Below are 13046 nucleotides of genomic sequence, written 5' to 3'. Positions count from 1 at the left end.
ATATTCATGGATCCATTTTGTAATCCACTAGGCATGACAAAAGTAGTAATCTCTAATTGCTGTTGTCCTTAATTCCTAGAAACCAGCACAGTTACTGGCGTACAGAAACTGCCAATAAGTCTGTGTTTAACTGAATAGAATGAAACTATATAAACAAAAATTCAAATTATTTAGAAAGCAGCACATTCATTTAAACCATTTAGATGAAATAACAGTTTAAATTGTGAAGTGTAATAATGAGGAAGTTTTAAAAGAAATACAGACTTTCTGACACATTCAATAATAGATTTAACATAGTATTATCAAGTGTTGATTCTAGAGAAACCATCTTAAGAATAAATAACATTTCTAAATAAATAAATCAAGCCAATATAATGAAAATTGGTGTATCTAAAACATTTCTAAAGGATTCTCTGAACTTTTTCAGACATTCTTCTCAGAACTTAGACCATGAATATACTGAGCAAGTCTTTTTTATCACATGCTTTAGGTGAATCTCCGATTCAGAATATCACTACATCAATTCCAAAATATTGAAGGTATCAGTGAAGGAGATATTTAGCAGACTTCATAGAGTTCTGCTTGTTTGATATTTTCATCAGAATTGTGGTGCCTTACAGCAAGGTGAAGATACTAGAGATCAGTGGATGATGTAGTGGTGAAGTGACTTTGTGGATGATGAGGAAAACTGTTCCTGACTCCTCTTTTTTTTCCCTATATTCTCACAAAAGATTCCTCCATCCTATGCAGGAACATTCTGTGTCTCATTTGAGTCTCTAGAGACTCAAATCTACAATCCACCTGTGGACCAAACCAGGTCAGCAGACAGCTGTGAAATGGCTATTTACCACATTGACCCCATGCAGAATGGCTTAAATGAAATAAACAGTGGGACTAATAGTTGAGTCTGATGTCCACAACAGCCATAGAAATATGAGTTGGTCAATGAAAACTAAGGGTTAATATAAAATTGCCTCCTGATGATGTATTAGTGCACTCGGTAGAAGAGTTTTATGTGTTAAAGTGTTTAGACTTTTTTTTTAATGTATTTTATTATACTTAGTTTGATCTGGCAGCCTGAGCAATCTCAGGGTTGGTGTATATTGGCTCCAACTGAACATGTACTTGTGAACAGAGTCTGTGAAGCAAGTGAAAGAGAGCTCCAAAGCTGTACTTCTGGCATAGAAGTGTGTAAATAGCTGTGGGGTAAAATACTACAGGAAATACAGGCAATGGGGTTGCCTTTGGTTATTCCAAGGGCTCTCAAACCAAGAGAAGTACATTGCAATAAGCATGTTACAGAAGGCCAAAGCCTTCTGTCAAAACTAAACTACTCATTCCAGAAGGACTGATTTTTTGAAGAACCTAAGATCATAAGTAGGCTCATTTCTTAATATCAGAAATATTATTTACTTGGTCAAAAACAGACAACATAATTGAATGTCTTTCTGACCTTGAAATCTGATAATCCTTATATCCCTCTGAAATAGAGGTTGGTAAAAAGAATTGCAAACCACTGCTTGGAAAACTAAAAGGCTAACAATATTGAAACTATTCTGCTCCTAAATAAGCTTGCCTAATGTTATATTTATGGCTGAATTCATAACTGAACCTTATACAATGCAATTGCCTAACTTCAAAGTTCAGATGTTACTTTGTAATGGCAGAATTAATTTCCTTGATTGCTAATCCATCACGCCTAAGTGTGATGCATGCGGTATCAAACATGGGTATTTCTGCTATCATTAATTGTGGCATATTGTCACAACCGATAAGGAAATGCAGTAAGAGAAAAAGAAGAGAGGCCTTGGTATTGGCAGTTTAGTCTTGTTTTCCCATAAACCACTTCAGGTATAGCCAGACCCCTCAAAATAAAGGGAGGGGGACCTTGTGATTCTCACAAGAAGAAAAGACAGGCATCCAGAAGCATCAATCACTGGGTGAGCCTTGCTCTCCATTTGCAAAGCTGTTGTTTATTGTGAGATAATGATTGATAGGGTCTAAACAAATGCTGGGAGAAATCACCAAAGGTGCAGGCGCTTAGGTGTGACATTTTGCCACAGGAAATCTGCAGGGAACAGGCCAGCTGGCAATGAGGACATTCTGAGGAAATTAACACAGATGCATTTAAAAGAAGAGCAAATAATGAACTGTGGGTTAAATGACAGCAAGGTAAAATGGCAATTATGGATACCAGGTAGACTATGTGCCAGAGAGGAAAGAAAATGGGAAGACAGAGGGCAATAAAAAATTAGTTGGGTGGATTTCATTGCGAAAAGGGCATTTTTTAAAGCAGTCACTCTTAACAAAAACAGAACATTCAGTGAGGAGGGCAGAAGATTCAAGAGATAAAGCACAGATAAAAGAAGTGGTCTTGGAAAATTTTGTTATGAACATAGGCACAATTGGGCCAGAAAAAGAGTGTGAATTATTGATATACATGTTTTTCTCCATTAAAATTCAATGACGGGAGGCTGAAGAGACACAGCAAGCTTGTTTGCCAGCATCAGAACCACAGGCTCTTCTTAATGCAATCCTAGCACTTAAGTACCGAGAAATGTCTATATCCTGAGGAAGCATAAACAAGCATCCATATAGTTGACTTCATTTTCCCCTTTACCATGGGAGAGGAACACTGTGCAGACCAAACCTAAGGTCATGACTTTAACACAAGGTCTGCCTTAACACTGATTAAAGAAGATCTTTCCCCATTGCAAGCCCTGTTTTGTTATTATTGTTGTTTCCAAATACCAACTTTTCATTTAGCCATCAATGACTTTCACCAATACCTACAATTAGCTCAGTTCTTCCCGCCAGTCTCATTTCATTTCTTCCTTAAACGTGCCATCTTTCTTAAGGATCTATTCTCCCCGCTATCTTTGTCACTTATTCCTGGTCTCCTCCTTTACTGGGCCTTGGTCCATGCCTCTCTCAAAAGGTGATACCAGGATTATTTAACCTCTCCTATTCTTGGCTTTATCTTTTTTTTTTTTATTTTTATTTTATTATTTATGATAGTCACACACACAGAGAGAGAGAGAGAGAGGCAGAGACACAGGCAGAGGGAGAAGCAGGCTCCATGCACCAGAAGCCCGACGTGGGATTCGATCCCGGGTCTCCAGGATCGCGCCCTGGGCCAAAGGCAGGCGCCAAACCGCTGCTCCACCCAGGGATCCCCTTGGCTTTATCTTTTCTAAATGAGAAAGTACAAAACCTTCACAAAGACTTATGATTCAACTCACATTGAATGAGTTAAGCTGTATATTGCTTGATACATGGTTTCTGGCTCAAAAAATACACTTGTTTTTGTTATATATTTCTTAAGATGTTGTGGTAAGGCATAGTAACGAGGCTATCAGACAGTCCATTATACTGACATACAATTAATGTTTTCTTTTTTTATGTAATAAGAGAGATAGAGGTCAATTCTATTTCATTTCAAATCTCTTTTCTAGCACTATTATTACTATGCTTAATTTGTTGTTGGCCTCAATATATCTATAATAGCACATGGATCTCATGTCTACACTTACTTATCTGTTCCTTCAGTGTGTAAGGTCTCTATCTGTGTTGTGTTGGTGGGTAGTTGATGGGCTATCTTGAGAACTATCTTTCTCCCTTTTTTATTAATTTGTTAATTTTTTCTAACTTTATGAGAGAGGAAGCTTTCCTTAGTAAGAGCCATGGGATAGAAGCCATCTTCTTTTCTGAATTTGACAATGAAGCTCACTCATCAAATGGTGGTGAGAACAATCAAATGGGCTTTAGGAGGCAAAGTGCCTCGTCAAGCCTAATAGAAATCTCCTGAGGGGATCCCTGGGTGGCTCGGTGGTTTGGTGCCTGCCTTTGGCCCGGGGCGCGATCCTGGAGTCCCGGGATCAAGTCCCATGTCGGGCTCCCTGCATGGAGCCTGTTTCTCCCTCTGCCTGTGTCTCTGCCTCTCTCTCTCTCTCTCTCTCTCTGTGTGTGTGTCTATCATGAATAAATAAATAAACCTTTAAAAAAAAAAAAAAGAAATCTCCTGAAAGTAACAGGGTTAGTATTCCTGCTTAATAAATTGCACTTCTGATACCGGTCTCTCTTGTTTTTTTTTTCCTCTGGTCTTAATTTAGAGGGGAAAATGCCTACAAACTCATACCCTACTAGAAAAGAGTTGAAGGGAAGTCATAATCAGGTAGGCAAGATTCAGATTTTTTTTTTTGCATGAATTTCAACTTTCTTCCTGTGTTAAACTGGGGAAAAATTACTTAAGCATTTTGAGTGCTCTTCCAAATCCAGCTAAACAACTAAAACAAGCAAAGAAAAGCAAATAGGAAGAGGATATGATAACAACTGCTGAACGTTTCAACAGATCCCTTTTTCCCAATTTTCCTGTATGTTGTCCTAGATTCTACCATCCAGCCTTCCAGTTAGATATGGCTGTGTTCTTGTATTCTAGCTTACGGAATGAGGGTAAAAGAGATGTGTATTGATTCCAGGCTGAGAGTTGAAAAATCCTCCCTAAGAATGATGAAGTTACCAAAGAACTGATAACTACCTCTTACAATGACAAAACACTGAATGTGCTCACAGTGCATTCATGACTCCATCATTAACAATTCTTAGAGAATAAAGTACATAGTGAGGAGAAATCTGGCCTAGTGCTATGACCATGTTGAGTGGTGGAAGAAAGAGAAAGTACAAGCATGAAGCATGGAAGAGTGCTGAATCCTCCACCTCCAGTCACAGAGGGCCAATCATCACAGCAAGAAATGTCATCAAAATTCAGCAGTATAAGCAGACGATTTAGAAGTACGTGAGTTAAGGAAAGTATCGCTAAAAGGGAGGAATCTGCTGCTGTTGGATGTGAGAAGTGCAAACAAAGCAATCTTAACATTTCACATTATGAATCTTGTCCTATGATTTGACTTTAAAAAGCTATCTAAATACATTAGTTGTTTAAAAATATTCTGTTAAAGAAAGGCAAAATAAGACATAGAAAAATATTACAGCATAAAATTCTAAGGCATTACAGTTGAGGAGAGGGTAGTGATGACCACTTTGGGGTTGCAGGATATATGCTAGCCTTGCCAAAATTAGCAAGGTAGAAAATGTAAATATTCATACAATTGTCTCATTAATGCCAAACTTCACCTTTCAGATCCTGAGTATTAACTCTGGCTCTGTGATGGGCTTGAATATAACCCACGTTTCATTTCTTTCTTGGATCCGTATAAAAATAATAATAAAAATTAAAATAATAATAATAATACAGGCGGAGTGATGATGAGCTATGAATTTTGAAAACTGAAAAATGGTTTGGTCCATCCAAACTCAATGACAGCATTCCTACTGATTGCCCATATCCAATGGCAAAATACTTGCAGAATTTACTCCCAAGAAGGCTTGCCAGGGAGTTTTATTTTATAGTGACTAAGGAGCCTCATGAATTCCAGAAAACTCTTAACCACATGCAATCTTCTCAGGCCCCCTTTCATTCAGTTCATGGATGTTGGCACCAATTGAACAATATTCTGACCTTTTTTAAAGGGCAAATATAATACTACATCAGCTTGGTTAGCTGAACTTTAGACTCCTCTGAATTGGAGAGTATTTGGGAGCTCCTGGGTAGATTTCATATATAATGTCATAGCAGAATTAATGATTCATTTCTTGTAGGAATTACAAAGCTTTCCTTTAAAAACAAGTTAAAATATATATCATTTAAACTTGAGTATTTAAACCTATTGTTGAATCAGCAGCCCTCAGGATAAGTAGAAGTATACTGAAAAGAAAACAATGATTGGATCAAGAAAAATATGTAAGATTAAAAGGCATATTGCTCACAATTTTAGAGAAAGAACAAGAGTGGCTCTAGGCAGAAATGAAATGTGGTTAGCACTTACCAGCAATCTGAAATACATTTTGGGACCCTTCACTGGTTTTGCTCTTCCTCTCTGGCCAATATCTGTGTCTGATCCCTAGTACCCCTGACTTCTTCCTGAAGTTTATTTCCCCCCATTGAAAATTATTCTTTTAAGTATCTTATCCCATAGGTCTTTCAGCATTCCAAAGTGAAATCCAGCTATTCTGATAAACTGACTCATCATTACAACCCATATCTCAATCACGTTTTACTGTTCACAGGATATTATGTCATTCAGTCCTCCCAATAAACCAGTGAAACCACAATAAATCTGTTCATCTTAAAGTTGATGTTGGTAATGTAGATACTATTCTAATTATATTATCTGACATACTTTAAGTACTTAATATATAGTAGCTAATTCAATTTAATTTTCTCATCTTCCATAATACAGCAGGGAGAAAGGAACTGGGTATTTAAGACAAAAAAAATTGGTCCCTCTTTGTATGCAAAGAAAATAATATGTAGCCTAAGATATGTCAAAAGAAGTACTGCGTGTTCAAATCAGATGCAAAATAGTTGCAATGATCATTAGCTAAGACTTATTTATTAACACTCTTGTATAAGGTACCTTAAGATGAATAGAATAAATAAGTAATAGTATCTCTAGCTCCAGTAAGCTTATAGTCTAGTCAGGAAGTCAACACAATGTAAAAAACAGAAGATAAAAAACATATCCCTTAGTTACTACTTGCTTGATAAATGAGTAGAAGAGGAAATAACAGTGAGTTTAAGAGAAGCTAGGATAAACTCAAGTGGCGGCAGGAGAGGTGTGTATAAAGACAGAGAGGCTTAGCAGGAACTTACAGCAGCTCTATGCTCCACAAGCTCTCAGGAGTTGGAGTGTTGTTTCAACTGGAATGGGGCAAGGAACTTACCTATGTTGGTTCCACCTCTGCTGCTGGGGAGTCCCTCCTTTGAACTGTGTCACCAAAGCCAACTTCCTTTATCCTTGCTCTCCAGCATTTGAATTTAAGTGAGCAATAGCTTTGTTCCAGAAGCTGAGATGTTTCTGGCCATATTGCCAACTGCGGCATGGCTGGGCAAAGAAGTTGTGGAAGTGATGGAGGCTGCTGACCTGTATTTGTGAAAATCCGACTTACTTGTCTTATAGTTGGTGGAGCGAAAGCAATCCTCAAAGCATCTGCTATAACACTACAAAGGTAGTTTCACACTAAGGCTCATCTCCAAAGGAGAAGAGTTGGCCTCTTTTCTCTACAGAGAGCTTCCATGTTAGGCTAATAGCACTAAGACCCAAGGGAAAGATTAAAAAATATTGCTACAAAGTAGGGATAAAATCAGACCTTGTTCTGTCACCAAGTAGGGTTTGACATTGAATAAGACCCTTCTCCTCTGTTTACTCATTTCTAAAGTGAGGGGCTGAGTTAGGTTGTCCTGAGCATCTTTAATTATCTTAAAGTATTTTAATAAACCAAATTGTGAGACAGAATAGAACAAGGAATATTTGGCAACAAGAGTTAAAGAACATAGAAATATAAACATTGTAACTAGAATATTTAAGTCCCTAGGGCTTTCTGCTATAAAAAGTGCTCATTCTCATTTCTCTTGAAGGTAACTAGTGAATGGGATACAGAGAGCTGGAAAGCCGTGATTATATTTATTAACTGCCTTGGGAATTAATTTCCATAATTCTGGCTATTGCCTAAATTCATCCCGATTGACTAGTATAAACTGCAACCACACTCACCCTCTAGGAGATCTTTGCATCTTGTACCCTATTCATATGTGTGTACAAGAGAGTCTCAGAGGCTGGATCCCTGAGCTGCAAGGAGCAGTGACATGCTGGAGGTCACTGAGACTAACTTCCAAGTCTTATCAGTTGGTCCACAGTTTACCTAGCTTCCCAAACTCAAATCTTAAATTCCGTTAATGTCTAAAATTACTGACTGAAAGAAATCACAACCCAGGAAAACTTCATAGAAGGGACGGGGAAGGAAAGGAATTGCCATTTGTTGGACGGAGCAACCAACCACCACTTTCTCCTAGTTATGAAACTGAAGCGAATGACAAGGTAATGAAATATGGACTATAGGCTTCAAGAAAAACAAGAGCAAAACTATATTTTATTGACTAGGTATAACTTACACTAACCCACCTGCTCTCCCAGGATTTTATTTTGCTCCTTCATCTCTGATGACTTAGTATGCAGTCAGTGCTTCTCTGATGTTCCTCTCTCCCACTTTCATCCTGGCCTCAACCTGAAGCCTCCAGTAGCCTTGGTGGCTGGACCAAGTGCAACATAAAGTGGAAGGAGCAAGCCACCATGGCGGGAGCAAGCCCACATACCAGGTGGTTCTGAGTTATTCACCTTGGCACAGTCCTGCCTGATGATGTCCTTTTAAGACTCATGGTACAGGGGATGCAGGAGAGAAAGAATCAATGCATCTGAGAATCTACAAAGTGCCAAGTACTATCCAGGTACTTTCGAAATTTTATTTGATTTTTATCTTTATAATTACCCTGGTTTTCTAAATTATTGCTGGGTTTTCCTCCTCCTAAAAAAAGATGCTCAGAAAAGTTCAGTAATACTGACAGAATGCAAATACTACCACACAGGTGTATTATGTTATATCTATGTTACAGCTTGCTGCCTTTATGATCACCAGATGTTTCTATAATAGGGACATGCTGACCTACTACCCTGGCTTAGGGTATCAGTTCCCAAACCCTGGTATTATTGTAGGGATTTCCCTTTCTTCTACCTACCTTTTCACGTGTGTTCAGGGTTATGCTTTCTTTGGCCTGTATTAATAGAGAAGTCTGCCAGAAAATTAGCAAAGTCTGAGTCTACATAGGGGAAAAAAAATGGATGGGCACCAACTAAGATCTTGGGGCAGAGATGGCACTAATGGTGGCCAAATGGCACAATCCTGGACATCCTTGAAAGGAATTCCAAAAGAGAAACCGTGGGAAGGAATTCACTGGTAATCTCTTGTGGATAAAGCTAGAGCCACCCCACTTGGCTTCTGAGTACTTCAGTAATGTGCCTCATCTATACAACTTTGTGTCTAGCCCTTTCCTTAAAACTCCTCCATCTCTCTTTTATCTACATTTCTTTCCACAGAACCATCTCTTTAAAGTCTATTCAATCTATAAGTAAATATGTACTCTGTGCCAAAACCCATTGTAGGTGAGCCAAGAAAAGCCAAAGAAATTCATTTTCAAGATATTTCGGTTATTATTGGGTTAATAAAGGCATAATACCATGAAGTTAGAAGAGGCTAAAGAAGATATTGTGAATCAAGAGCAGGTCATAAATGATATGCTCAAGATTCTAAGTAACCTAATCTACTGATTTGCTAATGCTATCCTGGCTTGCACCCTGTGGAAGGCAGGGTCCCAGAGCTCAAAGTTTGTTAGTAATATTTGTATTTATATTTGTTGTATATTTTTATGAAATCTGAACAACCAGTGGATATAAACTTATTATATATATATGTATATATATACATATATATACACACACATATATACACACATATACACACACATATACATATATAATATCTTGCTATTAGCAGAGATATAGTAGTGATCTGAATTATTAATGCTTTTATTTCCCCATGGGATTGTACCAACAGATGATCATTTATCCATTTATAAAAATAATATCTAGAACAGATAACCAGGAAGGTCAGATAAAGGAAAGATTTAGGATTAGGCTGTCTTGCCAATATATAAAAGATTCTTTCCCATGTGTTTCTGGCCTTGACTTTTCTAAGGGTAGTCCTTACTAAGAACCTTTCTAAACTGTTGATATGAGTGTACACAGCACAGAGAACAGAAATTGGCACAGAGTGTCCAATATATCCAAGTTTATGGAATGACTGAATAAATATCAGTCATGAAAACTGTTTCCCTATAATCAGGTCATTCCATTACATCACCACAAATATATTCATATATTCTTATATTCTTATCTCTGTATTGAGTACCTTTATTTATTTATTTTTAAAATATTTTATTTATTTATTCATAAGAGACAGAGAGAGAGAGAGGGGCAGAGACACAGACAGAGGGAGAAGCAGGCTCCATGCAGGGAGCCTGACATGGGACTTGATCCTGGGTCTCCAGGATCACACCCTGGGCTGAAGGTGGCGCTAAACCACTGAGCCACCGGGGCTGCCCAGTATTGAGTACCTTTAGATACTTCTAGACATTGACCAGATACTTCTAGACATTGACCAATCTTCCTTTACCTTCTTTCAAATGGACTCATTATTCATGATACTTTTCATGCATTTATGTATTGATTGGTTCATTCATTTATGTTTATACTGCCATTTAGTGTATGTTAACCTGTGATGCAAAAGGTCTATATTTTCACTGCATATTTAAGCTGCAGAGTTGGGTCATACCTCCTGCACCAAACTTAATCATACACTTATTCCCTTAGTGTTTATTTCAGTCCCTCACGCTTCCTTCTTTCAGTCTCTCAACATATTATTTTTCTTCATTACCTCCATTGTCCTAGACCCTAAAATAAAATGTGCTGCTTCCTTGTTCAATTCAGTTTATTTCAACAGATATTTTGGTCATCTAATATTGCTTTGTAGTGTGGTAGGCACCGGGGATATAAAAGTTCCTATGACACTGAACATAAGCATTTCAGTTTGGTAGAGAAATATAAACAAGTAAACAGATTATTTCAATACAGCCACTCTGGATAATAGAATAGATGTTCCTCAAAAGGTTAAAAATAGAACTACCCTATGACATAGCAATTGCAGCACTAGGTATTTATCCAAAGGATACAAAAATAGTGATTTGAAAGGGCACATGCACCCTAATGTTTATAGCAACAATGTCCACAATAACCAAACTATGGAAAGAGCTGTGATGCCTACTGACAGATGAACGAATTAAGAAGATATGGTATATATATGCAATGGAATATTACTCAGCCATAAAAAGAATGAAATATTGTCATTTGCAATGACATGGATGGAACTAGAGGGTATTAGGCTAAGCGAAACAAGTCAGTCAGAGAGAGACAAATACCATATGATTTCAGTCATATGTGGAATTTAAGAAACAAGAGAGATGAACATAGGAGAAGGGAAAGAAAATAAGATAAAAACAGAGAGGTAGACAAAGCATAAGAGTTGCCAAATTGTAGGAAACAAACTGAGGGTTGCTGGAGGGGAGGTGGGGGGGATGGGGTAACTGGGGGATGAGCATTAAGGAGGGCACTTGATGGAATGAGCACCAGTTGTTATATGCAACTGATGAATCGCTAAATTCTACCTCCAAATTAATAATACACTATATGTTAACTTGAATTTAAATAAAACCAATAAATAGGTACATGGAATGATCCATAAATATGATTAAAATGAGCATAGGAGTAAGAGAGCTACATAAATCAAATAGAGGCTACTAGAAGGGTTGCACTCAAACTATGTTTTGAAGAATGAGGAAGAGTTAACTAGGTAAAGAGGCAAGACAGGAGGGGAAGCAGCTATTCTAGATAAAGGGGATAAGGAAAACAGCATGTTGTTGTAAAGCCACATGTGGAGAGAGAAGCATGTTGGGACAGAAGTCGGAAGAAATTAAGTTGGTTCTATCTATATACCTTCTCAACAAAGAGGTTCACTATTCACTATTTCTCCTCCCATTGCTCTAAGCAACTAGAGGGTAATAATAGCAGACTAACACTCTATAGCACTAAATAAATGTCAGATATTATTTTATATGCTTTACATATATGTTGTCTATATTAACCCATATAAACTTCTTCACAACAACCCTAAGAAATTAGGTAGCATTATTACTTCAACTTTACAGATGAGAAAGCTGAGGAATAGACACTTTATATAACTTGCTGTAACTGTGATTTGAAACAGCAACCTAGTCAGGAATTCATGCTTTAAACCTGTACACCATACACACACCATTCTCACTCAAAACAATTTTACGCAATGTGAAATTAATCAGCAGAAGTATGTGGAAACCTAGTCTAGTCAGTTTCTTCAGTAGTTGTGTGACTGAGGGAAGAAACACTTTTGTAACATTTTCTCCATTTATAAAATAAGGAATTTGGTATAGAAGATACCGCAGTCCTTGGGGCACCCGGGTGGCTCAGTTGGTTAAACTTCTGCCTTTGGCTCAGGTCATGATCCCAGGGTCCCTGGGATGGAGCCCAACATTAGTCTCCCTATTCAGCAGGGAGCCTGTTTCTCCCTCTGCCCCTCTCCACCACTCAAACTCTCTCTTTCTCTCTCCCTGGCAAATAAATAATACCTGAAAAAAAAAAAAAAAAAAAGACACCAAAGTCCTTCCAAACAAAACATTCCATATTAGCTCCATGCAGCTTTCATAGTCAGGTTCCTATACACAATTTTCATACTTTGATAATTGACAATATCCTTAGGAAATTCAATAAAACAAAAATAATCTAAATCAGTAAAGAAGATCAGATCACAAAGTTAAACATATTTCATTCTTGAGATAAAATTCAATCTAGGTATGTCACAAACACTTATTCAAGTATATGTAAATAAATTTACATATTTATTTTAAGAATATAAGTATTATTATGTTTATATTCTCAAAATCTAGGGATCATAGTAAGAGAAAATTGGTAACCATAAGTAATCTTAAGTCAAGGACTCTTTACATTCTATCTCAGTATCATAGTGACTATATCTCATCTGCCCATAGCTCTTCCAGAATAATACCTGCAATAGTAAAGATGGGGCACTTTCTATCCAAAGAGATGCAAACTAGAGATAAAGAGACCTAGACCAGTAATTTGGCCAATCTCAACAGCCCAATAGTGTCATGCTACTTGCAAGCTTCTTTCTCCTCTTTTGCATACAAGGCAGGCTACGAGGCAGAATGTGTGTACTTGAAGAGCTCTTCCCCACATGGTGTAACTGAAGAGGATTTCTCCTACAGTTGCTCCTCAACACAATCATAAATACTCTCATGTGGCAAAAACCACCTCTTAATAAACTTGCTGAACGTATTTTCTAGAAATATGAAAAAGATACTATGAAGAATGGCCCCTCTCTCCAAAGAATCAGAAAAAGACAGTAAAGCTTACATGGAACCATTAGATATAGTTTGATTTTCATTTAAATCTTTTGGTTAAAATATACTGTAGACATAATACAGT

The 13046-nt window shown here is 37.4% G+C and overlaps 1 long non-coding RNA gene across 1 annotated transcript in view; it reads right to left on the bottom strand.

Moving 5' to 3' along the window:
- The window catches only part of LOC144315671 (uncharacterized), a 150042-nt gene that overhangs the window by 67117 nt on the left and 69879 nt on the right, over positions 1–13046 (bottom strand). The window contains exon 8 of the long non-coding RNA XR_013381415.1: positions 6784–6983. This is a non-coding gene — a long non-coding RNA (uncharacterized LOC144315671). The remainder of the gene's footprint in view (positions 1–6783; positions 6984–13046) is intronic.

This window comes from Canis aureus, chromosome 6 (genome assembly GCF_053574225.1).
Source record: "Canis aureus isolate CA01 chromosome 6, VMU_Caureus_v.1.0, whole genome shotgun sequence".
Taxonomy (NCBI): domain Eukaryota; kingdom Metazoa; phylum Chordata; class Mammalia; order Carnivora; family Canidae; genus Canis; species Canis aureus.
The sequence above is the reverse complement of the archived record's forward strand: the minus strand, read 5'-3'. Positions and strand labels throughout refer to the sequence as shown.